A 27,126-nucleotide genomic window follows, 5' to 3' on the forward strand; every position below is an offset into this window, starting at 1 on the left:
ACCACCTGTCTTCCTCATTATCCTCTCCTATTTTTTCCTCTTAGCAATCAAGTAACCTTATTCCAGCTTGCTCTGTGATTCCCTATGAACATCCCCACAGACACCCAAAGATTTACTTTCCCCTTCATGAAAATAAAGCATCCCTGGATGCTTTCTGGACAAACTCAGTTTGGGAACAGGCGAGCCCAGAACTATAACCACAGTGTTCTGCAATTCCAGGACTGAAGAAGTTAGGAAGTCAACATCTTCAGGACATTTAATGACTAAATTCATTACAAATCCACTACAAATGTGCAATTTTTTTTTGTTTGGGTTTTTTTTGTGTGTGGCTTTGGTTTTTTGGGTTTTTATTATCTACTTTGTTATTTCATAGCTTTTAGATGAGAAATTTCAAGAGATGGAAGGTATTTATGTGAGATAAGTAGATAAAACTAACACTGAATTAATTTGAATGTCCCAGAGAAATCCATAGGTTTCAAATTTCAAAGTTGATTGCAGACAATGCACTGTTCATCAGAAGCACTAGGGGCATTTATTGAAATCAGAATGTATTTTGAAATTGTTTTAATAAAACAGTGTAAAATGTGTGTGTGGTTTTGTTTTTTGGGTTTTTATTATCTACTTCGTTATTTCATAGCTTTTAGATGAGAAATTTCAAGAGATGGAAGGTATTTATGTGAGATAAGTAGATAAAACTAACACTGAATTAATTTGAATGTCCCAGAGAAATCCATAGGTTTCAAATTTCAAAGTTGATTGCAGACAATGCACTGTTCATCAGAAGCACTAGGGGCATTTATTGAAATCAGAATGTATTTTGAAATTGTTTTAATAAAACAGTGTAAAATTAAAGCCAAAGCACAAGACATCAATAGGAGTAACAGTGTGTTGTTACTCATTATTAGTATGTAGGCATGGCCACACATTTTCTATGGACAGTAAATTCATCGAAAACTTCATATTTTAATGAATTCAGGTTACACTGAGAAGCATTTTAAGTCCTATTATGGACAATATTTTTTCAAGGGAGGATTCCATTATAAAATATCAAAATACATAAGAATTGCAAAAGGAAATGTTCCTTTAGGTTTCATAGTTTTGGACTATTGTTTTACAAATTATCAACTCTTTAAGGGAGGAAAAAACAAAAAGAGAGAACCCCAAGAAATATCACGTACAATAGACTGACAAGTAGTGTTAAGACTGAAAATATGTTGGGGACTTTTTTGGCTTCTGTTTTTAGCCCTTTTAGATGAAGGACCAAAACATTATTATTCCAGTTGAACACAGAGTTTTATTTTTCAGTTCAGTAAATAGTCAGAAACATCCATTTCCCTGCTTTGTGCTTGGGAGGAATCAACACACGAGAGGAAGGTAGGGAGAAACTGAAGGTGATGCCATGGATGAAATAAGTGAAGCAGAGGGAGACAAAGAGGCTTATCAAAGGTGACAAACCAGATGACAAATGTGAATATTTTTGAACTCTCTGCTAACATCAGGATAACTCATAATCATTTCCTTTCAGACCTTTCTGATAATTTTGCTCTTTCATTAATTCCTTTTTACTCAGGTAATAGGGAATCACTTTGTTTGATGATTTTTTAAAGATCCAAGAAGGCTAAATATCCAATAAGGCAATTTTATTTCACAAATAATATTGCATTCACTAGTGTAATTGAATTGTAGTGTTTTCTGCAGTAGTCCATGTCCCCAGCAATGGGGTATGCAACATCCTAATTCAGAGGCAATTTTGGCAAAATGAATTTGTCCTTTCCCAGAGCTAAGTATCAGTCAGTGGAAAATCATCAGATGATTTATTTTGAGAGAATATTTAATAACCCAAGAGAGAAGAACCCTGATCACGGACTTCCTCTGGAGTAAAATTCCCCATGCTCGGGGTTTTGCAATAGCTGATATCCTCCTTTGATTGTAGGTGCAGCCTCAGGGAAGGAAATTATTCTCAAATTGTCTTCCTCCTTATGAAAAGCTTCCCTTCTTCATGATGAGATGCAGACTCCAAACCGAGGTGTCAAGGATGTCTTCTGCGTAAAAGGCAGAACTCTCTGATGCAGCATCAGAAAAGTCTTGCAAATAACTTAATCAGCTGTTCTTTTACCTGCATTACTTAAAACTAATTAAACATGTAACATAAAAGTGGCCTTTAATTTGCTGGCATTCAGGAGATGTTTTAGGGCAAAGCAAATTGTCTGCTTAGTCCAGTTTACAGCAGGTTACTGCAGCAGGCACTGACTCAAACCCTTACAAAGTGCACTGCCCCATAACATCCCAAAACAAGCACTGAGAGGTCCCACAAAACCCCTTCCATTTCTATTTCTGTGCATCCCAATGGTTTAGAGAGAAATTAATATGTGCTTTCCCCTCAGTGTTAGGGCCCTCTATTCATTTGCAAAATGAAAAGCTCTCTAAGCTTTTAATGTAGGTCAGACTCAGCTCTTCACGGTGTATTCAACCAAGATGCAGCTATTAGGCTTCCCTTTAAAACATTCTCATTTCCCAAGCCAAGAGCCCTGGCTCAGCATTGTAATTATAAACTGCAAGTTCCAAAATTAGCAAGTGGTAAAGGTGAAAAAGGATGGAAGCACAACACACCCATGATTCATTATTTGTTGAGTGAGGTCCAACACTGGATGGGAAAACTAACAAGCACTTTGTGCTTTGAGCTGACTCAACAAAATAAAAATTTTCATTGGATGCACAGCGAGCAGAGCTCCCACTCCAACGGCAAAGATGCTCCTCTTGCATCAGTGTGGAACTCCTGTGGCTTCAGCAGATGAGGGACTTCTGCCAGATCTCTGCAGGGAGAGAGATTGCAAGTGCAGGCATCAGGTGTTTAGGCAACTCAAGTGTCTGGCAGAGACCAAAGCAACAATTTCACAGAAACAATAAAACTTCTGTATGTTGGAAACTGAAATATTGTAGTATTTTTTCACTTAAGACAGCAGCTTTTTCATGGCAGAAGGGTTCAGGCAAAATATTACAATATATCCTGGGGAAAACTGATGGATGTGATGGAGGCCTTTTCCTAATCCACAAGTGAGATTTCCTAATCTGAAGACCTTTCTTCTCCCACAGTAAACAGGCATTGTTAAAACAACAGGGGAAATACATTAATTTCATGTTTTCCTTTCTTGCTGCTTAACTGCATTCCTTTGCTTTTATGATGAACAATAATTCCCCCTCACACACACCCCCTGCTTCAGCCAGTGAGTTTCCACATTACTATCGTAGGGCTTGAGTGTTATTTAGCATGGAAATAGCATCAGATTACCCAGCTTAAAATAATATTTTGCCAGGGTTCAGTAATTGTAGTCAAAGGATGCTTTATTTGTATTTCAGGTAGCAAAGTACTAATTTTTCCTCTTTATACTTGAGGGGAATTTTAAAACCCTGGGTTCAGAACAAGCTAAGTCTTTGTGTTCCTTGGGAGATCTGAAGTGTGTTTAAAAAAAAAACCAACAAAAAACCCACAACAACCCAACATTAAAAATCTTCAAGGGTCCAAGTCATACCTGTTCTGTCAGAGCTGGGGCTCAGCACAGAGAGCAGGAGGCAGCCCATAAAGGAGCCATTGTGTGGGGAGCAGCAGGACACAATCCTGCATTTATGGAGGACTGACTGTTCTCTCCGTTTTTTAATCAAGCTTTGTCTCAGAGCACTACGGTCAAATATCCCAGCGGCACCTTTGCCTTTCAAGTGCATCCTTCACTTGATTGTCAACATAATCCATCCTTCTGTAAAGACACTCCAGGCTTTGTTTTATTAATGAGATCACCTTCTTTCCTCTCCACTCACCACCCTCACTGCCTTGACCTGAGCTGCTTTTTCAAGCCACCAGACTGGCTTCCAGTGCCATCTATACATTTCCTTTTTCTCAGCATAAGAACAATGACTAAATAGAGCTACGTTTTTTAAAAGTTTAACTTTTGTGTCCTTCCAAATTATCAGTTTCTGGAGGCATCTCGGAGCTTAAAAAGAAAAAGGGAGGTGTAATTGCTGTTTTGCTTCTCTCTAAGCATTCTTTTTCATAAGCAAATTTGGGAGGAAAAAAACGTGATGAGAAAGACCTGCCTTCCACAGGTGCTGAGTGTTAACGTGCTCATTACCACGACTTTTTAAACTGGATTCTTTGAAGCTGATTTTCAATCTCTCTGCAGCAAATATTCTGTGATATATATTGTTTGATCATGGTACCCAGCAACTACCGGGATGCTTTTGAAACTACCAGTTTTCATAAAGAACTAACAGTCCCCGTTCAGTTAATGCAGTTCTGCTTATTCTGTCTTGAACTACAGACAGAAAAAGCAAAATTTCAGCAAAATTTTAGAGGGTTGTGCCATGGTTTGGGAATAGTATTCTCCAATTTAATTCTTCAAGTTAAACCACTCCCTCTTCCCTGTGGTAGGATGGAGAGAAGAACTGGAGGCACAAAAGGTAAAACTCTCAGCATTTTGTCTTCAGCTTTGAACTTAAATTATGTTAAACATGTTGCTTTTCGTTTCAGCATCAAGAAACCTTAATTAAAAGAACAATTTAAATTATATTGTGAAGATACAAAATAGCTATGTGTAATTTCTTAACACGGCTGGGTTTAATTGATATTTTTCATGAAGTTTGCAATGGAAGCATGAAATAATTCCAAAGAGTTCCTCTGCAGTGTGTTTATCATGGGCCAGCCTCCCTTTCTCATAAACAGGCTGTGCCTGGAAACTGGAATTACTCACTTAACACAGCTTTGTTTAAAAGCTTTCCCTTGGCACCCCCATCCCCCCTGAACCTTCCAGCAGGGAGAACGGTTCAAGGATGTTTTGGCCCCATTTCACTCAAGAATATGCCTAATTTCACCATAGTCAGCAAAATACTTAGGCACATGCTGTGCTTTATCTTTTATTTTCTTTTTAAAGTGGCCTCTTTAACTTTGTTAGCCCTTAATTCCCTTTTCAGAAAGTAGAGGGATTTGCAAGCGGTTTTATATCCCTTAGAGTTCTGTTAAAACAGTAATAAGGTTTTTATTTGTGTGAATCAGTCCTGAAAGTGGAAAAAAAAACCCAACCAAATCAAACAGCATAAATACACTTTTTTTTTTCCTGAGGAGAAAGATTTGCAGGAGATAACAACTTTTTCTAGAGCAGCTGGCATAGTGGGACTACAAAAAAACACGGACAAGCTTTCCAGCCTGCAAACACTTCTTCAGTTCCAAAACCAGAGTCCTGAAAAGCACAAGGAGTTTTTCAGTTGAGTCTTACTGAGTCAGGCATCGAGACAGATCCTGCAATATCTCAGGAGCCTCAGGGTGTTCCATGGACCTGGAGGTTTTGTGTGAAGTTCTTCTCTCCCATTACTGGAGCAGGTTCTGCAGTTCTTTTTATTTTCTTTTTTTCCCCTTTCCCCTTTCTCTTTTACTAGAACTACAGCTCTTATGCCTTCCCTTGAACATTTTATAATAATTTTACAAAGCTGTGCTTTGGGCCTCATTCCTCTTTGCTCCCCTTGAAAAAATGAGTCATAAATGGGAAATACAAGCACCTGGTTTCCCTGAGAGAACACAAATTTTAGGTAGCTGCTGCTAATTTCACATGTCCTAAAGTGCAACCCTTAACAGATTCAGCTAAAGTAAATCAAGGTGCAAACAGACAGTAGGAAATGGCCTTGTTTTGACAGGAACAGGAATGACCTGAAGTGTGTTTGTTCCTGAATAAAGCAAAGGCAGCTATTGATTGAGTCCAGCTCACTGGGATGATTCAAATTAAGCACCAGATTTAGGTCTTGCTGCTCAGATCTCAGTCACAGAAACTTTTCTGAGAGCTTGCATGCAAAGCTGCTTGTATCACTTTCAAGTGTGCACTCAGGGCAGCTTTTCTGCTGACACAGCTCAGAAATAGTTCAAAGACACAAATAAAAGATGTCAAAATTGTGTTTGAAAGACACAAATAGAAGCTGTCAATTGTTTGTTTGTTTCTTTCCAAGAGGGCAAACGGGGACAATAAAAGCCTGGGATACGGGTTGGAGAGAGGAGTTGGGAGAAAAAGGCAATGAGAGGAAAGTTCAGAAGAAAATAAATTTGTAACCCTAAAGGAGATATTCTTCAGAGAAACTTTCCTAAAAACAGGAAAGTTCAGATAAGAAATTTGTAACCCTAAAGGAGATATTCTTCAGAGCTGAAATAGATGCAGGACTCCTAAAACTCAGCAGGCCTTTACTGCCTGTATACATTTATGAAACCCAGTGAGAAATGGCACAGCTCATTTCCCTCAAGCTCTGGCCTTGCATCTCTGCTGAGCAGTAAAGAAAAAACACCAGAGATTCCTACTCCCAGTCTGGAGCTGCTAAATAATTAGAACATCCTTAGCCAGCATGCCCTCAAGAAGCTTATCAAAAGTCATAGAAAGAACCTGTCTTATATTTCTGACTGTAAAGATGTTTATTTAAATAGATACCATCATTCAGGATTTTTTTTTCCAATGGGGGTGAGAAACATAATCAAGCACACTATAAATGGCATATTCTTTTTACATACACTTGCAGTGGTTCCATGATCTGCTGTTCAAAGTTCTCCAAATTTCAAAAAGGCTACAGGCTCTAGATCTCGAAGACCAGCCTCTGTAAGAAAGTTTTGAAACATTAAATATTTTCAAATATATTATCTGCTTTTTCCACTTACATTTTTGCATTCATAGACTACAAATATCAAGGAAGTCTTGCAACTTTTCCCTGTTTCTGCCAAAGTTTCTGTGTGTGGGTCTGACACCTAAAATTAGGTGAAGGAAAGAAGATGCAATCTCTTTTCCCTCCTTGTCAGGAAGTTTCCCTTCTCAGGAAAGTAAGAGCTATTTTCGTTCTAGAAATGATTGACTTATCCCCTTCAAGTGGCAAGTATCAACTGGAAACAATTACCTTTGCAAAGAGGAAGTTTTTAATTTCAGGATGAGTGAGCACCATCTGTAATTCTGTGCCTTCAGGCAGCCTTAGCTAAAAAGTTCAGTAAGTTAAAGCCAGGAAAAGGGAAGAGGGGGGAAAAAAAACCAAACCAAGACCAAAAAAACCCAAAACTGTAATTATTTCCAGCGAAACGAGTCTTTTAGCCCTTTGTTTGCATGCCTTAGCTAAAAAGTTCAATAAGTTAAAGCCAGGAAAAGGGAAGAGGAGGAAAAAAAACCAAACCAAGACAAAAAAACCCCAAAACTGTAATTATTTCCAGCGAAACGAGTCTTTTAGCCCTTTGTTTGCACACAGATATGCTTGTGGAATGGTTGTAAGTTGTGCTCTTTTTTTTAGTGTTTGCTGAGTTTGTTTGAAGTGTCAGTGCTACAGCATTGTGAGTGAGGATGAAGTCCAGATGTCATCATCTTGAAGTCCAGGGCAGATGATGCATGATCCTCAACACTGTTTATAAACAGAGGGCAAACACAGAGCCAGCACAACAGCCTTGCATACTAGAAACATTAAAAAAATACAACAGATATTGCTTCATTCAGAAGAGAGTTCTAGAAATTCCATTTAAAAAATATCATTTTACATAATAAAAAAATCCCCAAATATTCACACAGAAATACTTGCCCCTCACACAAAGGAAATGTTTCTTTTTTGATCTTCATACAAAGCATTTCAGCAACTGGCAAACTGCAAAACCTATCACTTCAGTTAGAACAAACAACTGAAAATGGGCTCTTATCTGAATCTTATCCTAACTCCAGAATATAAACATATTGTTGGTCTGCAAAGAGGGCCTGGCAATATCACAGAGCCTCATTTTCTGAGATGGTTTTCAATCCCACTGTTTAGGAGAGGACTGGAATTACCATTTTCATACACAAAGCATGGTTTTGAAGTGTTTTAACCCTTCACATTGCCAGAGTTAAAACAATTTTTATCTTCTTTTTAAATAGATGCAAAGAAATTAGCTGAATTGTATGCACTAAGGCTAAGGGGTTTGTTAATATTTTATATTATTGTGTTATACCTTACAATTGCCAATCTTATTCAGTCCTTATTTACACCTTAGAATTGCTGATTTTATTCAGCCATCAGTTAATTTTTTCCCCATCTATTGTTTGCTTGCATTTTCTAAGAACTTTTAAAATTTCTGGATGTCTTATAAACCCCGTCCACCCTCTACTTTCTCCAAATGCAATTCTTAGCTAAGGAACAGCATAAAATTGGTTCACATCAAGATTTTGATGCTAGATCCAAGCATTCTTTATCTGATCATGCATGAAATTCAGTGGGTTTGGATTTTTTTGTTGGGTTTTTTTGGGTTTTGGGTGTTTTTAGTTTGTTGTGGTGTTGTTCCTGTTGAACTGATCATATTATCTCACTCCCAAGGGTTTTCTAGCACAGCCACAAAGTAGAGTTCCCAGCCCTCAGACATTCAAGGGTGGGGAAGGTGAAACAAGAGGCAAATACAGAAGTGATGTGACCCAAGGGCTGCACATCCACATTCTTTCCTGGGGAAGGGGAAGACCTTGATCCACAATTAGGTACAGAGACCTTGTAACTTGGCAAAGAAAACAAGGCCAGAAAAGATTAAGAGATAGGCGGGATTTGTCTGTTCCTTTTGTTTGCATGCCACAGTGGGGCATGATATATTCCATTTTCTGCCACTCTTCCCTGTTCTTTGTCTCATCCTCATCTCATTACCCTTGAACTTAATGGTGTTCATCCCATAACAGCAGTGCCTCTAAAGGAACACCTCTGCACATTAGGACACGATTTGCTCTTTTGCTGATGGTGAAAACCCCTTAAGAGAAGCAGAAGAAGCTTCCTAAAACAAATATGGAAAGATTAATGTGCCTGAATGAAAGGAAACATTCTGAAATTTTCAGAAGCTTACTTCACATTTTAATCAGCTTGGGGTGTACAGTAGCTTACTGGTCATTGAAATCATGCAAGAAAGACATAAAAATATTTTTTTTAAGTTATATCCTGCTTGTTTTCAGTGAGAGCTGCTTTCTAAACTTCCAAGTAAGCTGTGAAAGAGTATGATATTACCATCTGGATAATGCCTTGGGATTCAGCTCTTTAACTCCCTCTGTCTCCACAGCAGCTCTCCCAAAACCCCAGCCTTTGGGTCCTTCCCAAAGGCCCCTTCCCCTGTTCCCAGGAATGGCTGCGGTGGTACAGAATAAACTCCTGGTCCTGGCCATGAGCCCTTGTGCCTATTGTAAAAATTAAACCTCTCCTGGCTGGAACCAGGACTCCCTGTTTTATAATTTTGCATTGTCACACCACCCCAAGATGGGTTTGGGACAGTCCTTCCAGGCTCTCTGCCTCCCTCTGAGCCACTTTGTCACTGTGCCTTTCCTCACCCATGAAAAGGGGAGATAATAAATTGCAAAAATTTACTGGGCTGAGATTAGGACAGAGAAATTACCAGTTACCATCACAGGCAAAACTACCTGGGAAAAATTAAATTTATTGCCAAATAAAATTCATTTGGACAGAGAGAAATCAAGACAAATTGAAATAGCAGCTTCTACCCACTGCATACCCGCAGCTCCTTCAGGGATGTTCAGCTGCTCCACCAGGGTCTTCAGGCAGCTGAGGCAAAGCTTTCACTGTATGAAAGCAGTGCTTGAGCTCAGCAGTGTTTTAATGCTTTTATCAGAAGCATCTGAGAACAAACTGCAACATGAACACAACCCTGTTAACACCACTCTTCTCACCTCCCAGTCAAAGTGCAGGGAGAACAACAAAACCAGGGAACTTTCACTGGTTTAAAGACTCTCAGCATGCCTGGTTCACATGAATTCCTTTTTAAGAACCGAGTACCAGCTGAGACAGAAGATCTGACACTTCAGTCTGACCCAGCATTAAGCTCTTACGTAAGTTTTATTTCTGTTTACACTATTTTCCTCTCCTCCTCCTCTGCATCACTCATCCATATCGTCCTGCAATTCAGTTTGGTTTCAAGTTATGTAAAATGTTTTTATCACTCACTGCTATGAGCTACCATCTGAGTGTGCAATCCTGTTCCAGGCCACAGAGTCCCCGGAGAACACAAACTCTCCAGGAGAAATGGGATTTCTTTGATGTCACTGCACCGGGAGGAGGAAAGTGGCCAAGGCATCCTTTGAAACCATCCCATTCAACCAGGATGCTTCATTTCCAAGTGTCCTATTTGCAGCCAACTCACAAGGACATGAGGCACTTCTGAAGTCCTGGGTATTTTCTTTTTAAGTACACCACATTTATTCAAACCAGACAAAAGTTTTTTTCTTATTGGTAAGTGCTGAAACAATTAGAAAACTTGCTACATTTAAGGATGCAATTAACACTCAGCAGACAATCCAAATTCCATGGAAATTTTAGTAGGAATAAGGACATTAATAATCCTCTCACAGAATTCTAAAATCAGTGAATTTATTGCATGCCCTGAGTAGCTAAGATTCCAGGAAGCACAAGTTACAACACAAACATTAACTGAGAGTAAAGATGAAGACGTTAGACTGAAAGTTCAAAAATCTGTTCTCTATGTTTTTCTTTTTAAAGGATTAATTTGACAAGATCAGCTTTAACTCAACAATCTTAAAGACAGCATTACAGATCATGAACTCCAGAATCCCCTCACAGAAGTTAGTCTGGGGATTTTATTCAGGAACAGAAAACATCTATTCAACACCTCCATTTACCTGTTGCTAAAGTACAACCTCCTCCCCAGTGTGACAGCACAAAAAGCAGGAAAGGACCTGGCTCTGAGTGAGCCCTGCTCAGCAATAACAAAAACATTTCTATACCATCAACGCTGTGCTCAGCACAAATCCAAAATGCAGCCCTACACCAGCCACTGGGAAGAAAATTACCTCAGCCAAAACAAGCACACATGCAAAAAAGCTTCAGAAGATGAATAATACACGTACATAAACAGATGCATATATATACACACACACACACACACATATGTGGGATTTGTTGGCTTTTTTAAATGTTTTAACCTTAAAAAAGGCTTTTTTTTTTTTTTTTTTTTTGCATATGACAAGGGCTTGAAAAGGCTGGTCTGATTCATGCCTCCTAAGAAAGAGCTGTTGATATGATGAGGTCTGAGTGCCTCCTGGAGAGCTGGCAGAGGTGCAGAGATCCAGCCAGGGATGCAGTGAGCTGTGCTGCTCCAGCCCTGCTGTCCTGGCAGAGGATGCTTTCCTGCCCATTGTCCTGCTGGGAAGGAGCTGCTGCTCTCCCAGTTCCTGCTGGCCTCCCAGCTGGACACCAGCTCCAACCCAGCCTGGCCAAACCAAGTGAGATCCAGCCTCCCAACACGTTTTACAAAGTCAAAACTGAGGAAGAGACCAAGTTTCCGCATTTCAACCTGGGCAGTACACAGCTATTTCAGTAAAGCCTGGGCTCATTTGTGATGCAAATCCTCCACTTTGTGCTTTCAGTTGCACCCTTTAGAGTGGAGGGGAATCAGCCTTCAGCAAAGGAGAGCAGGGGCCAGAAATAACTGCAGTAGGCACAGTGAGAGCTACCTGGAGTAACAACTTCAAGAGAAATGAACTGTACAATTACAGGAGAGAAGAAATCGCTAAACTGGGAGGTGTTGACTCCCTCCAAGGCAGAGACACCTTGCAGAGAGACCCAGACAAATGAGAGGGCTGGGAATCACCAACTGTGACTTTAGGAAAAGTTTCTTCCCTGACAGGGTGGTTGAGCACTGGGACAGGCTCCCCAGGAAATGGTCACAGCACCAGTGGGACAGAGCTCAAGAAGTGTTTGGACACTGCATCCCAGGGATGCACAGGGTGGGATTGTTGGGGTGTCTGTACAGGGCCAGGAACTGGATTCAATGATCCTTATGGGTTTCTTCCCACTCAGTATATTCTATGTTTCTATAATTCCATGATTCTCAGTTTTGGGAGCAGCCTCCTTGAAACTGAACCAGGAGGATTTCTTGTTGCTGAATGGAGTTCTGCATCATGAGATTGTTGTTACTGAGTGTTTACATATTTGCCTATCCAAAATAGAGGGCACTGCCCTTGGCACTGCCCAGGGTTTGCCCTGATACTCTTTGCCTGGAGCAGGATGTACGTGCACACCTCTTGCAGAGAGCCCACGTGCCCAGGAGCAGCTCCCACCTGGCACAAAAGCAGAATGTTTAATCTGGGATCTTGCTTCACCCACCAACTTGCCATATTGACAGGAATTATCTTGTTAGAGGGCCAGGCAACAAAACCATAAATCTTGTCTTGCAGAGAGAACTCCATTCCTGAGGAAGGCTGTGTGACCTCTCTTTCTGCCATGAAGGATCCCATGTTTGGGCAAAACATCTGCTTGGAATGGCTGCCTGCATGTCAGAGTCCTTTCCCCACCCTATTTCTTGAACATTTTGACAGGCTATTATTTTTTGTCTCATCCTATAGGATTTTATGGTGGGAAGGGGTTGGCAGGGATGGGGGGAAGAGGTGGTTGTATGATTTTGTTTGAAATCTCAGAGCAGCTTTAATGCTGATGAATTTAACAAGAAAACTGTATGACAGCAAATATAACACAACATTTTTCCCCCCATGTTATATAAGTAACATAATACACATTTCTAACCTGCTAATCCATGTCTGACTGCCATTCCCAGGTCTGAACAAGCAGAACACAGAACTGTGGAATTCCAAAGTGCCTGATGTTTAAGAACAACCTGCATATGGCCTTTTGCACTCTAATTTTTCACAAGAAAAGGCATTTTCTTCTCAGCTGATAAAGATGTTTCTGCAAACACAGAACTATTTGCCCATCTTTTAATCCAGTAAAACCCAGTAGCAGGTAATTACCTTGTTGTTGTGTATGCACATCAGCTACTATAAATTATAATATTTATAAACACTCAATGTTTTGCTTTACTCTCTCAAATTGGAGTGATGAAAAACCAATGATCACTGCACACACAAGTAGATCACCTAATAAGTCTGGAAATAGCAGGAAATTTATGACTTCAGTTTCTCCTGTGCTTTTTGTGTTTTTACTCCCATTTAAAAACTCTCTGTTTTCAATAGTTACCACTCACCTCATATTTGCCATTGCAGATGAGAGGAAACTACAATTCCATCATCATCCATTAGCCAAACTGCCTTTCTCCCTTGCAATGATTCTTAACACATTGTTCAGAAAGAAAATACTACCAAAGATATTCTCTAAAGCATGGTTCAACGTTGAAAAATACCACTTTTTAAAATATTAACATTATTAAAGCATGGCTGAGCGAGGTCTGGTTTCCCAGGCAAGCTCCAATTTTGCACCACCTCATTTAAATCCACATAGGCCAAGAGATGCCAGTGGGAAAGAGACCAAGCACAAGAGTGGGACTTTATGAATTCTGATCTGTGATTGAAGCTGTTATTTCACTTAAGTTTTCAAAATACTTGGTCACAATGCATAAAACAAATCTGGCATTTAAAGTGCAGAGCCTTCCACATTGGGCAGATCTCCTGAGGCTGACATAAGAATACATTATTTCAAAGCCAGCTTCTGTTTCAAGCCTCTTTTCCTTCCCTATTTCAATTCATTATTTGTATGTATTTTAATGTAATATTTAATTTTTAATTGTGGAGACTCTACTGGTTACTGCAATATGAGTTTCATTGTCAATACTGAATTAATTCTATAAAATGTGAGGAAAAATATTGGGAAAAATGAAAAGCTGCTGGTAAAATGGATGAAGCAAGCTAAATATCCACAGAAGACAGATTTCACCTTTATCTCCACGGCTGTGATAACAATACTGGCTATAAATCTCACTTATGAGGTTATTAATAAGGGATATAATTTGTTTGAGCAAATTAATTAGGAGCAAGTGAACTGATGAGGTGAATGATGAACCTCTAAAACTAAGCTACAGATCAATGACACAATAACCACTTGAATTGCTGCTGCTCTCTGTGTGACAAAGAGCAGCTGACCCTGCCAAGGATCACAAAAATAGATTGGTATCATTTTAAACAATGCCAAATGCTGCAACTTGGAGCATGATGGATGGAAGGTGCTCCAATTGCAAAGAAGGAAGTTACAGAGCATTCTTTGCTCAAGGATGAAACACAGAATTCTGTGAGAAGACTTCCCATAAAGAAATTATAGGAGAATTATATGGGGAAGGAGAACAGAGCAGTTCTGGGCCTCTCTACCTGGAGGACCTGGGTCTGTCACTTAGGCACTAATTCAGGCTCCCCAGTGGCTCTCCAGAGCTTCTCCAAGTTATGGAATCACAGGTGGCAATGGTCAGTGTCCTACATCCCTCCATCAATAATCAGTGTCCTCTATCCCCCCATCAACTGCATCTTTTGCACACTTTGTATTTTCACCTGCACAGGTCAGGGTTTCAGGAAACAGGTAGCAGTCAGTAGGAACCTGTCTATAGAAACATCACTATTACTCCTTTAGCTCAATCTAATAAATGATTTCTTTGTAACTGCTCAGGAGGAAATGAAAAAAGTGTGTAAGACTTTGCTTTAGATAAAGGGGAGATAATTTAGATATTAAGTATATAGGGAAAATAAAACAGCAGCAAACAGCTGGAGGGAGGAAGGTGAAGGACCAGTATCAAGAGTGCCAGCTGTGGGCACCCACTGCAAAAATATTTAGACAAAAACTAGAGACTACCTCTCAATTCCTCCAACCTGGTTAAAAATTTTCCTTTTGCCACTGACACATGAGACAGTCCTACAAATTATTGCTATTTCGATTTCCACTGTGTCATTTCTATGGCTGAATATTCAGCCATATCAAATAATGAATCAGTCATGGTCATATTGACGCGATCAAGTTCAAGCACATCTCTCTTTTCAAACATGTTCTTTGTGTGGTGGCATTTTGAGACTGATAATCAATAAAAATTATACCAATATATAAATATAACAGCAAAGCTTCTTCCTTTTTCATCCACACTTCCTTCTGATAATTCAGTGCCTATTTCAGGATGAATTTCTATCATATAATGCCATTGATTTTCAATATTCTGAATTTTGACCATGTGGAAATTTTCCCTTGAGGTAGTTCAAGATATTTGTAGTCACGGGGTGGAATGCTGTTATGGATTAAAAGGTGATTAAGTTGTATGAAGAACAGAGGATAAAATGCTCTCTCCTCTGCAACACAGTTTAAAAGTATTAAAGTTCCTTATCAGGGCTTTTAAGAGTATATTTTATATACAGCATTTTGCAATACTGAAATAGCTGAGGCAAATGTAAAATTTAGTGAATTTTCATGAGTCTATGATTACTTGTAAAGAAGTAAAGGGAATTAAATATAATCAAAGAATGATGAAAACATTTTTGAAACGCCAAAATAAAACTCAAGTAAGATTTGATGTCTCCCATAATAAAAGGTAGGGGGTAATTGGATTTTGTAAGGAAAGCAACTTTCTCTGAACCTGAGAATCCTTTGGTTATAAGGATATTTCCAACAGCACTGAAGGAAAATGACAGCATAAAAATGAGCCAACAAATATATTCTAAGTATCAATTGTCAGTGCAAAAAGTATCAGGTGTCACTGTCATAACAATATCATAACAGATTACATTTATAATTGTGCTACAGGAGAAGACACAAATTCACTGGAAATATGAACTACACGTACCAAATGACAATAACCTAAAAAATTAGACTAAATTATTAGCAAGACACTGGCAGAAATCTTGAACTGTGGATAAATAGTCTCATATCTTTTTAGCCAATCCCAAATTTAGAGGTTTGGGATTTAACACCAGAACAAAAATTGCTAAAATTTCAATTATTAGTATTATGGACAGGAGATGTTCTGAATTATTGCAATTTGACAAAGCCAGGCACCTGCTTATGTCGCCAATAAATATATTTCATCACTATGGTTGCAAAAACAAATAGTGACTAGCAAAATGTGGTTAAGTGAAATGAAATGATTGAGAAATGGAATGACACAGGGTCTGAATTGCATTAGCCTGCAGAGTGCTTGAGCAAAAGTGGATTTAACTGGATGAACTGGTGGAGTTTGCTGTCTTAACTGCTATAGGATGATCTATTTTCTTCTAATTTAAATTGCAGGACCTGGGAGCAATTCCTACTTCCGTGTTCAGGTCCTTCAGTCCTTACTGCCACATCAGAGTGAGATCTGTTCTGAATCATCCCCCTCCTGTAACTTCATTTCCATTGAAAGAAAACCTGAACATGTGTGCATGAACTGAACCACAGATTTATGAAATTCATCTGTCCTTCTTTCTGCCCTTCCATTGCTCTTCATTTTCCTCCAGTAAGTCCTTTAACACTTCAAGAAAATAACTTACAGTCAACTATAAGTTATTCTATAATTAAAACTGACACACAGAAAGGCAACTTGTTTGGAAGTTGAATGTTTGGACACAGCGGAATATAATCAAATTTTTTTCTAATTTTTTTATAGATCCCCTAAATTTTTCCATTGATGGAAAGGACACTGTGCAATAAATCTGGTCTACTGACAATAGACTCCTGTTCCCTATTCACTGGTGGGCTACAGGTGGAACAAAATCTCATTTTTGCCTAGCAGGTTCCAGAGTAATTTACAATTAACTGAGGAGCACACTGGACCTCCAGTGCTTGACAGGAATTTCGCCATCGCCTGCAGTTTTATGGAGAGTCAGATGTTTTCTTTTGGGGGCAAATCACGCAGTAGGAGTGAAGGAAAGTTAAGTTTGAATAATGTGTGTGTTTTGAGTCTGATCCAAAGCACACTGATTGTCAGAGGGAGCATTTGCCCACATATTCCTCTGCTAGCAAAGATAACTTTTACAAGAAGCAATCATTTTAATGACTCAGAGTATAAATGGATAGCATGAGGTCATAAAGGTATTTCCTTTCCCTCCCCTGCAAATCTATGGCTCTTGCATGGCACAGCAGTTCGTACTGAGAGCCAGACAAGCTGCTCACTGCCATCCTCCATCACCTGCAGTGGCAGCATTCAGTTTTATGTGAGAAAAGGTCTATTTAGTATTAGTAGATGTGTAGTGAATTCAGCACTGATCCTGAGGCCAGGAAACATCTCAGCAGTGACACAACTTCACAGGAGAGGTGATGGGTTCTCTGTCTTGTAGTGACATCACACTCAGGCTGGATTTCACTGTGCACCCAGACTGATGTAAATGTGCACTTAAATTACAGGCAATGAAGTATGGTATTTTAAAAAACCAACTTCTGATTTAAGATATGATTTAGAATTTAGAAACATCTTGCTGAAAATAAACCCAGAGTCTCTGCTCTCTGCAAAATGATATATTTCAACACTGGTGTGATTAATTTTTAAAATCAAGTTAAAGAAAAAGTGGAGTATACTGAAAAAAATGTTCTTTCTGACTCTGTGCCTGTGTTAGTAGAAGATGAGAGAAGGAAAAGTTACGTAATTCCTTAGGACACGTAACTGAGCCTTTCCCAGCTCAGGGGTACCTGGATGCTGTGGATCTCAGTTTCCTCAGAGCATGTCAGTGTCCCAACCAAATTCCATCACTGTGCAGTAATGAATGGACAGGTTTTCAGCCTGTAGTATGAGATCACAGGTTTCTCCTAACTTAAAAATTGCCATAAATTACCCAGGAGCACCACGGCTGTTTGTTTTTTCAGCCGATGTGTTCATCCCTAAAGAATGTCTAAGAGCTATAAATAACCCTTAACCACCTCATGATTGAACTGGTGGAACCAGAGCCAGCAGTCAGAAGCCAAATGCTTTCACTATACACCATAAGTATTCTTCTCAGTAAAATAAACTCCACATATTTCAGGACTTAAGGCACAGAGGCTCAAAAAATCCAATGTGAGGACAGCCTGCTTTGGTAAATAATCACATTTTGGAAAAAAACAGGATAAATTTCATGATGGGCAAAAGTGTGTTAACCTTCACAGGCATTTTGTGTAAGCAGAGGAGTGACACCATTGGGTGTCAGAGGGATCTAGACTTGAATTTCCTCAGGGGATGGAGCCACTGTCATTTTTGGCCTTTGCTGTCCCACCAAAAAATGGGAGCAATCCCTGCATTCCCAGAGCTCACTGGAGTAGCAGCTTGCAGCAGCAGTTATTGAACAGGTTTAGTTGAGCTTGGAAAACCCACAAATCTCATCTGTTTGAGGTCAGAGGAGCTGATTTGGACAACAGTGACACAGAGCCCACTTTAGGAGCTCATCCAGGAGCTCCAGGCCCAACAAATGCAAATAACAAATTTCATCAAGTGCAAGGAACAAAAAGAATTCATGCTCATAAACACAGAGCTTCAGGATGATCTAGGAGTATATATTAGCAATTTAAAGAATCCAAGGCCCCAAATTAGAACTTTACTCCCATTTATCAGTGAATTACTTCACTGGGAGTTCTACAAATGCTCAAGAAAGCAGGGCCTGAACTGAAGAGTTTACAACCTGAATTAAAACCAGCAGCAGAACAGAGGCAGCCAGGAAAACCAGGGAAGGAGAGATATAAGTTATTTACATAAATCAGCTCTGGAATGAGTTAGCAAAAACCTAAAAGCAGAAATATTTTGCACTCCTTGAAAATAACAGACATAACCAGGTCCAAGTGAAAGCAGAACTGACCTTTGTTCAGCACTTTGAGATCTAACTGTGGGATCTAGATTATGGAGCTTTTTCTGCACAAGAAATGAGAATCAGCATCCACAATCAATACAAAAAACATCCCTCAGAAAAAACCCAAACACTACCAGGCTCCACCCACCCACAAGAGGTCTTTAGTTTTTTTTAAGACAGATAAAACCAGCTTGTTATTACCTTCAAAAGTTGAGTTACACTTTGTGGACAGTTCTATACAGCAGCAGACTTCTGAAGAAGGGACATCTCTCCCAGCAGAGCTGTGAAATGGGATTTGATGGTTTCTATTGGTTACTTTTTCTTGGGATAAGCGAATATAGGATGATGTTCAATTTTATTATTTCATAGCTTCTAATATAATTTTTAAGTAGAATAACTAATTGATAACTGCATATTTTTGTTATCTAATTTTCTATTTCTTTTAGGGGGGTCACGTAAATATGATTCTTTCTCTAAAAATTAAAAGAAGTCCTTTGTTAAAAGAAGTCTGGCATTGTCACAGATCCTACATTCACTCAGGAAGTATAAATATAATGGATACATTTTTAAGAAGAATTTTTAATTTTCTAGGCCAGTTTTTTTTTTTTCCTTTTGCTTAAAAAGGGGAATTACAAAAAATTTTCATAAATTTTTCTTACAGATAAAAAATTCTTCCTTGTGAGGGTCGGCAGGCCCTGGCACAGGGTGCCCAGAGTCTGCCCCTGGATCCCTGGAAGTGTCCCAGGCCAGGCTGGACAGGGCTTGGAGCCACCTGGGCTAGTGGAAGGTGTCCCTGCCCACGGCAGGGGTGGGATGGGATGATCCTTAAAGTCACTTCCAACCCAGTTCATTCTGGGAGTCTCTAAAACAACCTGAACCATGACATGATGACCACTGGGTCATAACCCAAGGGTTGCACACATCAAGTGAAGCTTTACAAACACACAGCCAAACAGAGAGCACACATATAACCCAAATTTACAGGGGCTGCACTTTTCCATAGAAATACACCATGTACCAAGATAAGCTGAGAGTTCTGTTTTCTTGTAAAAAATGTGTTGGAAACAGCTTTTTTTGGGACCAACCGTCATGGAAAAAGGATTCAACTGAGGTGTTGCAGTTTGAATTTTGTTGCATTTCTTTTTTTGGCTTTCTGGAAGGAGGGAACAGGTTTAAATAAACATTTTGATTTGGGTTGTGCAGGGTTTTAGAAAGCTGCACTGTGTGGACACTGACGTATTTGGACTTTACGTAAAGATACTTTGCCATTTTTGAAGCCAGATCTAACCTTTGTATCAACAAATCGTTCACAAAAACTTCAGTCTGAGCCTCAAGGTAAGAAAACATATACTTAAAGGGATTCTTTGTATTTGATTTTAAAAATACTCTCATTTACAAGCAGATTTTGAATGCCTGCCACCAACTTTGAAAATAATCTTTCCATTTATTTAGAATGTTCTTAAAGATGGGTCTCTTCTAGCAATCTATAATGATCATATAGTACAGAAAATAATGGACAATCACGTGCATTATAAGGTCTGAGAAAATCCACAAGAGGATTTACAGTTAAGGGTAGACTTAATCTCCTTCAGAAGGACTTCAGGGCACTAAGACTGTATTTTACGTAAAAATCAAATTTACAGCTCATGCAAACGAGCTAAACAAGTGAATAGAATGTATTCAGTCACATGAGTTTACTTCAAGCTGACTTTTTGGATGCATGTCAAGTGATTCCTATGGAAGGATTGATGAGGAAGTGACTGTCACCCACTGCTGAGGCCACAGCTCAAATCCTGTGTCGTTCTGGGCCCTGCACTACAAGAAGGACATGGAGGGGCTGGAGGGGGCCCAGGGAAGGGAAGGGGGCTGGGAAGGGGCTGGAGCCCCAGGAGAGGCTGAGGGAGCTGGGAAGGGGCTCAGCCTGGAGAAAAGGAGGCTCAGGGGGGACCTTGTGGCTCTGCACAGCTCCTGACAGGAGGGGACAGCCAGGCGGGAATAGGGACAGGAGGAGAGGGAACGCCCTCAGGCTGTGCCAGGACAGGCTCAGGTTGGACACCAGGAGGAATTTCTCCATGGAAAGGGTGGTCAGGCCTTGAAGGGTCTCCCAGGGAGGTTTGGAGTCCCCATCCCTGGAGGTGTCCAAGGAAGCCCTGGATGTGGCACTCAGTGCACTGGGCTGGGGACAAGGGATGATTGGTCAAAAGGTCTCTCGAAATATATTCTGGGAATATAAGCAATCCTCTCAAAATCAAAGTGACAGATCTGATCTATCAAAGTGTATCCTTATTATTTAGTTGTTTAATATTTTCAAATGACTCACAATCACAAAGGTTGATGACTAAAGTAGCATTAACAACACAGCATCTGTATCCTGCCCCTGTGATCAGTAGATTTTAAACAGACATCAGCAAAGGCCTGATATTCACCTGCTTTTCTCACGTGTGCTGTGCACTGCTTTACCTGGAAAACCTGGAATTGGAAAAAGCTGCCAGGAAGGCAAGAATGAAAGGACACACATCTGAAAAAATGCTCCCAAAGCTGGGAACATAAATATGTTAATATTCCCTTCGTCTAACGTCAGATGTGGTTTCACAGCTTCAATTCTGGATCCCATTTGTTTGTGGAAAAAATGGATGATTTCATTATTCCCAGATTTATGAAACTTCTATTACCCCAAGGCAGTGGCAGGCCTGCATTTGAGACTCTTGTCATCAACTATCAATTATTCTACAATTTATGAGATGCTTTTCTGTAGATACTCATCCAAAACCTAGAAAAGTCCATGGAAAAAAAATCCCATTAAATTAAAAAAACTTCTCTTGATTGGACTCTTGTCCAGGATATTCTGTAATACGAAGTGGAAATTCCCATTAAATTAAAAAAAACTTCTCTTGATTGGACTCTTGTCCAGGATATTCTGTAATACGAAGTGGTCAAAAACTCACACTTCTGTAAAACCAGAAAAATCTTCCCTGTGAGGGTGGGCAGGCCCTGGCACAGGGTGCCCAGAGCAGCTGTGGCTGCCCGTGGATCCCTGGCAGTGCCCAAGGCCAGGCTGGACAGGGCTTGGAGCCACCTGGGACAGTGGAAGGTGTCCCTGCCCATGGCAGGGGTGGCACTGGATGGCTCCAATACACAGCCCTTTCCATCAGAAAGTCTCTTCCACCACAGAAAGCCTTGACTGACCAGAATATTCCTGAGAACCCTGGGGAAAACCTGGGATCAGCACAGTTGGTCAGAGCATGGCGCTAATAAATATTCCTGAGAACCACAAACACTGGGGAAAACCTGGGATCAGCACAGTTGGTCAGAGCATGGCGCTAATAACACCAAGGTCATGGGTTCCATCCTCTGATGGCACATCTATTAAAAAGTTGCATTTGATAATCCTTGTGGATCCTTTGTCATTCAGAATATTCTGTGAAATCTGTGGAAAATGTATCAAGAGCTGGACTTTTTGAAGTAAAAGTGAATTTTCACAGGAAAACCTGAACACATTGGATTTGTCACATAGGAAATACAACTGAAGTGTCTCACAGGGAGTCCACACTGGGTTCCTGATTTCCCACTGCTTTTGGGGTTGGTATTCTGCAGCAGCAGAAGTTTGCATTCCAACAGAATCCTTAGAAAACAGTTCCTAGAAAGGCTGACCTAAAGTGCCATGCAGATTTAAAAGAATCACAAGAAACTCCGGTAGCAAACACCAACAAAACTGGAATAGTGGTGGTCATTGTAAAGTCACTGTGGACTTCTGTAATTTTATAATTTGAGGGATAAACCTGTGTAACAATTAGGTTTTTTCCTGTATTATACTAAAGAAGCAGTTGAATCTCACTCTTAGTGCTGATAGCACAGCTACTGAAGATGATGTACACTGTAATTAACTCAAGTGCATTTTGGATTAAATATGCTTTCCGGATTCCGTTTTATTTTGCCTTAATTCCCTTTTTTTACAGGGTAAACAGCCTGAAGACTGTATTTCCCAGATATTCCTAAAACCATTGGGAGCATTAATGTTTTGAGAACTAATATACTCTTTAGGTTTTAGACTGAATTTGGCAGAGATTTCTGAACTGTGTGTAAGAGCACTCTGGTCTTGTATGAGCTGAGTGTCTCTAATGAGCTGGATATTCCCTGGTTTTAGTATTTCCAATGAGCCAAATCCTCAATTTACTACAAAAATCTATTAAGGGGCAAATTTATAAATACTGGTGAAGGCGATTTTCACCTTGTTCTTCTCCCCACAGTTACAGAAAATTTGATAAATTCAGAGGTACTTGGGTGAGAGAAGAGTTTGGAGAGTGACTGAATTAAAACCATTTTATACAGGCAATCTATCCATCTATTCTGAGTGCAGGTCTAGCTTTTTTTCTCCGCAGTTTTGCACAGTGAAAGGTCACCTGCAATTACAAGTTCTCATAAAAACTACCAGGAATCTCAAGGCAATTATCTTGTCACTGGTGCAAAAAAAACCCACCCTAAAACACACCAGTCCTTTTTAGTCAATCCTCTTAACAGTGACCTCACTGCTGAAGAAAATGAGAACATAATACCCTTTTTTCCTCAAGAAACCTTGCTTTTACATGAACTTCCCTGATCAGAGGAATTCTGTTCTGTGCCACCCCTCACTTGTGCACTCCAAGGGTGATCTCCCACCTTGACTTCCCCAAGCCTTGTGGAGCTTTCCAAGTGTAAACCCAAACCCACCCTGCTCTCCCCAATTTACAGTAAATCTTTGCATGAAGTGACCTTTTCCCAGAAAGCTTGATGACAAACGGTGTTATTTACACCCTGGTCATTTTGGGCAGTGTTCCTTTAGACTGAAACCATTTTCCTCCATAAGTGAGGATGTCACTGCATGAAACCACAGTGACATCAATCATCTGCAAGGCAAAGGATGTGGACAGGCCAGAGCATTCCAAATCCTCTCCCAGAAAAAGTGGAGTTTCTTCTCATTTGTCCTTCAAGAAGTTCTATTGTATGGCAAACACCACCACAGAGGTGTGGAAACTTGTGCTTCAAACCCATAGGGGAAAAAAAAAAAGCCTAAAAAGAAACAGAAAATCACTATCAATTTACAAAATGAGACCTGAAGTTCTCTCATGTGATTATGATTTCTGCTGTTGGCAATCATCCTGTGAGTGGTTAATAAAAAGCAGTTCTTTTTTTTTTCCTTTTTTTTTTTTTTTGGCAGCCTTATTTAGTGCTCTGTTTATGCCCTGATATGACAGTTCATAGAGTACAAGTTAAGGAAATATATTTAAAATGCAGCTGTGGATTTCCTCAGTATTCCACCTTCCAGCAGAGCAGGAATCCAGACCTTTAGCAGATGTAAACAACAGCAAGTGGCTGCACACATTTCTGACAGGCTGTCACATACTCTCAAGACCTAAACATTGTCTGGGGGCTCCTTTCTGCATTTTAAAAGAATCCCTGAGCTCAGAACACAGCAACCCACAAAAAGAAGAAGAAGAAAAAAAAAAAAGGATGCATGAATTGCAGACAGGACACAGTTTTTAATGAAAAACCCCAGGCAAATTCCATCTTCTACCTCAGTTTTCAGTCAATAAACTGATGTTTAAAGGGTGAGCAAGAAGCAGTGAGGATCCATCACACACATGAGCTCATGCTTCAAGCCCAGGTAAACACCCTGCACTCAGCCTGGGACCATCTGTCAGGGCTCAGGATCTGCTGGTGGGTTTGGGTTTTAAGGCAGGGTTTGTGAGAGTGAGCAGAGCAGTGAACACCTTCAGGGGGCTCTGCTTCTTCATCTGTGGAAGAAAAATTCCTGCCATTGTCAAAGAAAACGTGCACTGAGAGGATATCAGTAAGAAATGTCCAATTTCTTGGCATCTCTTTTGATGGGTTTGCTTTGGCAGGGCAGGATGGCACTCAAGGAACTTAAATCCCTTTGAAGAAAAATGTATTTTTAGAATAAACAGAGCTGGGTGCAACACTTGCCCAGATGAGTTTGCAAGGTTAATACTGCTCCACATATGTTTAAAGTTTCATATTTCCAGACTACAAAGCAGTATGGGAGCATGACTAAGTGGTATCACCCTATTTTACTAATAAAGATAAAACTCCACAGTGATTACTGACACAAAACTAACAGAAACTCTTTAGCAATATTTTTTTTTATGAGAAAGTGTGTGATGATCAAAAGATGCTGCAATATTAGTGAAGAAGGATGAAGGAATGGACCAAGATTTTTACTCTTATTATTATTACTATTTTCACTCTGATTTAAACATGCTGATCTGTGTTTTGTCCTGAACAAATAAACTGTACTGGAGGGCACCCCTCTCTGAGCCTGCACTGGGATCAGCACCTACAATTTAGGACAGGATTTCAATGGCAGCAGGGTGAGACAACTGCTGGTATTCTAGGGGCAGGAGCCTTAAACTCTACCTACTTATTCCTAACACTGACTTTGATGAGTATCAGCCACAATGAAGTAGAAAGCAAACCTGCTTTTGGGGTGTTTATTAGTTCCACTCAGCAATTAATAATTTTCATATCTAGATGGAGAATTCTAGCACTGGTGGTTTCTCCCAGCTCCATCTTTGTGGAAAAAAGTGGGGGAGACATGGGCTAATTCATTTATGGAATTAATGGCAACGCTTCCTGAATGGGTTTTCATAAGGAAGTTGAGAGTTGAAGCTGATGAATCTCATTTTAGTTGATAGGAATAAAGAGGACTCAAGTTTACTGGCTTAAAGAGAGAGAGTCTAGTGGACTTCCAGCTATACAACAATACAGAAGTACAACAATAACTAGAGGACATTTAAAATAATACAGGCTTTTAAGCTTTTGAAAGAAGAAAGAACACATGCAATGAGCTGTTCAGGCCCCATGATATCACTGCTGTAGAATCAAGCACTATTCAAATAAATTTAATTTTAAATGCAGCAATGTAATTGCTCATCTCTGCTGAAAAAGGCACTTTGAATGAGATAATATAGATTGCTGTTAGATCTGAAAACATGCAGACATTGTTACTCAGCTTTTAAATGAGCATGAATGACTGCCCAGAGGAGTTAATGTACAAAGAAGAGGGTCAAAAATGAGAAGTGTCAGCTAAAATGTGAATTTAAGGTATTCTATGAACTCCCACACAGCTGACCAGCTCTGGATGTCATCTTGCCTTCTCCTTTTATTATTTTCCAGCCTGATGAGTTGATCCATAAGTGAACTCCAAGAAAAAAACACTTTTCAACAGGGCATCATTAATTTATTTCCTGATGGCTCCTGTGTGGCTCCCACATATGCTCTGTGACATGCTCAGTTACGCTGAGCTGAGGCCAGAGTGCTGATATTGCTCTGTGCTTTGGTTACTTGGTTGGTTTTCTCCCATAAATGACCATAAATAAATGTAACATGTTCTGAAGTCACTCTGGTGTTCAGGTACCTGAATGCCACCTGTAACACCACAAAGAACTCATTGGCTCAGCTCCCCACGAAACCAACAGGAGCAGCCTGAGGGTGGATACAATTGTTTGAGTAACAAAGCAAATAGGTGGGTTTAGCATCTTAATGCCAAGCACTGGAAAGAATGTTTCAATTGCCTGCCACTGAGAAAATTAGAGCTACAACTGACATGGTCAATGTACCTAATGTACCCAAGCTTCTTATCCAGCACTTGGAGAAATTCAGTGAAAACCTTTCCCATTGTCTCTCCACCTGCAGGACTCACAAAAGAGTCCAGCTGGGCACTGGATCCCTTCAGATCTCTCCAAAAAACCTCATCAGGGAGAAGCAGCAGCCCCATTATTGATGAGAAGGCTGTGGAAACGGTTCCAAGAGCCAAATTTCAGGTGGCATGGCAAGGCTACATTCACCAAATCAGGCTTTAAGCAGACATTACCCACATTACACATAAACTGACCTGGGCGACTTGCATGCATAACATCCTTTTTCCAGGAGCAATCATGTAACCCATAAAGAAAGGGCCATTCTGTAACTGTAAAAAAAGGCCCACTATTCTGCAAAGAAAAGAATAAGAGGATTAAAAAGGTAAAAAAAAAATAAAGATAAAAGCCCAAGAAAATAACCCTTCTGTGTGGAATACTTGCCTGGGTGTTGTGATCTGCAGCTCATTCAGAGGATTTGCCCTCAGAGGCAAGCCTGCATTACTGGCCAAATACTCCCTTAAAGAGGGTTATTTCAGCTGAAATAAATAATTGTACACATTGGCACCAAATGAGCTTCAATTAAACCCTTAAAATGCAAAATACTCCAGCAGGTAATTATTATAGATAATAATTTGCATCTCATTCTTGACACACATAATAGCAAATTTCAGTGGCCATGGCAGAGTTCAGGGCAAAGACTGCTGCTAGGAGACAGCTCTTCCTTCTTTCCTTCTCCAAGCCTACAAGATTATTTCTTTATCCTTTCTCCCTCCTCAACTGCAATTAGAGAAGCAGGAGCTTCATATCACAGTGGTTGAAGTAAACTACCACTAATCTTTTAATTGAAAGTAAATGATGGAGAGATAGCAAATAAGCAAGGGAAGCTGGAAAACACAGCTTCCCCATGTCCCTGTCACTCCACACCTCATCAGCAAGCAGAGAAGTATTAACTGCAGAGTCCCTAATCTGTTCCATGA

At 39.9% G+C, this 27,126-nt stretch overlaps 2 long non-coding RNA genes across 2 annotated transcripts in view; both read right to left on the bottom strand.

Moving 5' to 3' along the window:
* Positions 1-1,422: 1,422 nt before the first annotated feature.
* LOC120504060 lies at positions 1,423-26,503 on the bottom strand. The gene is made up of 4 exons (XR_005627913.1): positions 26,404-26,503; positions 18,717-18,796; positions 6,536-6,618; positions 1,423-2,813 (listed from the first exon to the last, which is right to left on the bottom strand). It is a non-coding gene; the product is annotated as an uncharacterized LOC120504060 (long non-coding RNA).
* An 87-nt stretch (positions 26,504-26,590) lies between these two features.
* LOC120504059 overlaps positions 26,591-27,126 on the bottom strand; it is a 40,836-nt gene continuing 40,300 nt past the window's right edge. Inside the window, exon 6 of the long non-coding RNA XR_005627912.1 lies at positions 26,591-26,685. This is a non-coding gene — a long non-coding RNA (uncharacterized LOC120504059). The remainder of the gene's footprint in view (positions 26,686-27,126) is intronic.

Source organism: Passer montanus, unplaced genomic scaffold (genome assembly GCF_014805655.1).
Source record: "Passer montanus isolate IOZ18808 unplaced genomic scaffold, ASM1480565v1 scaffold28, whole genome shotgun sequence".
In the NCBI taxonomy this organism is placed as follows: Eukaryota; Metazoa; Chordata; class Aves; order Passeriformes; family Passeridae; genus Passer; species Passer montanus.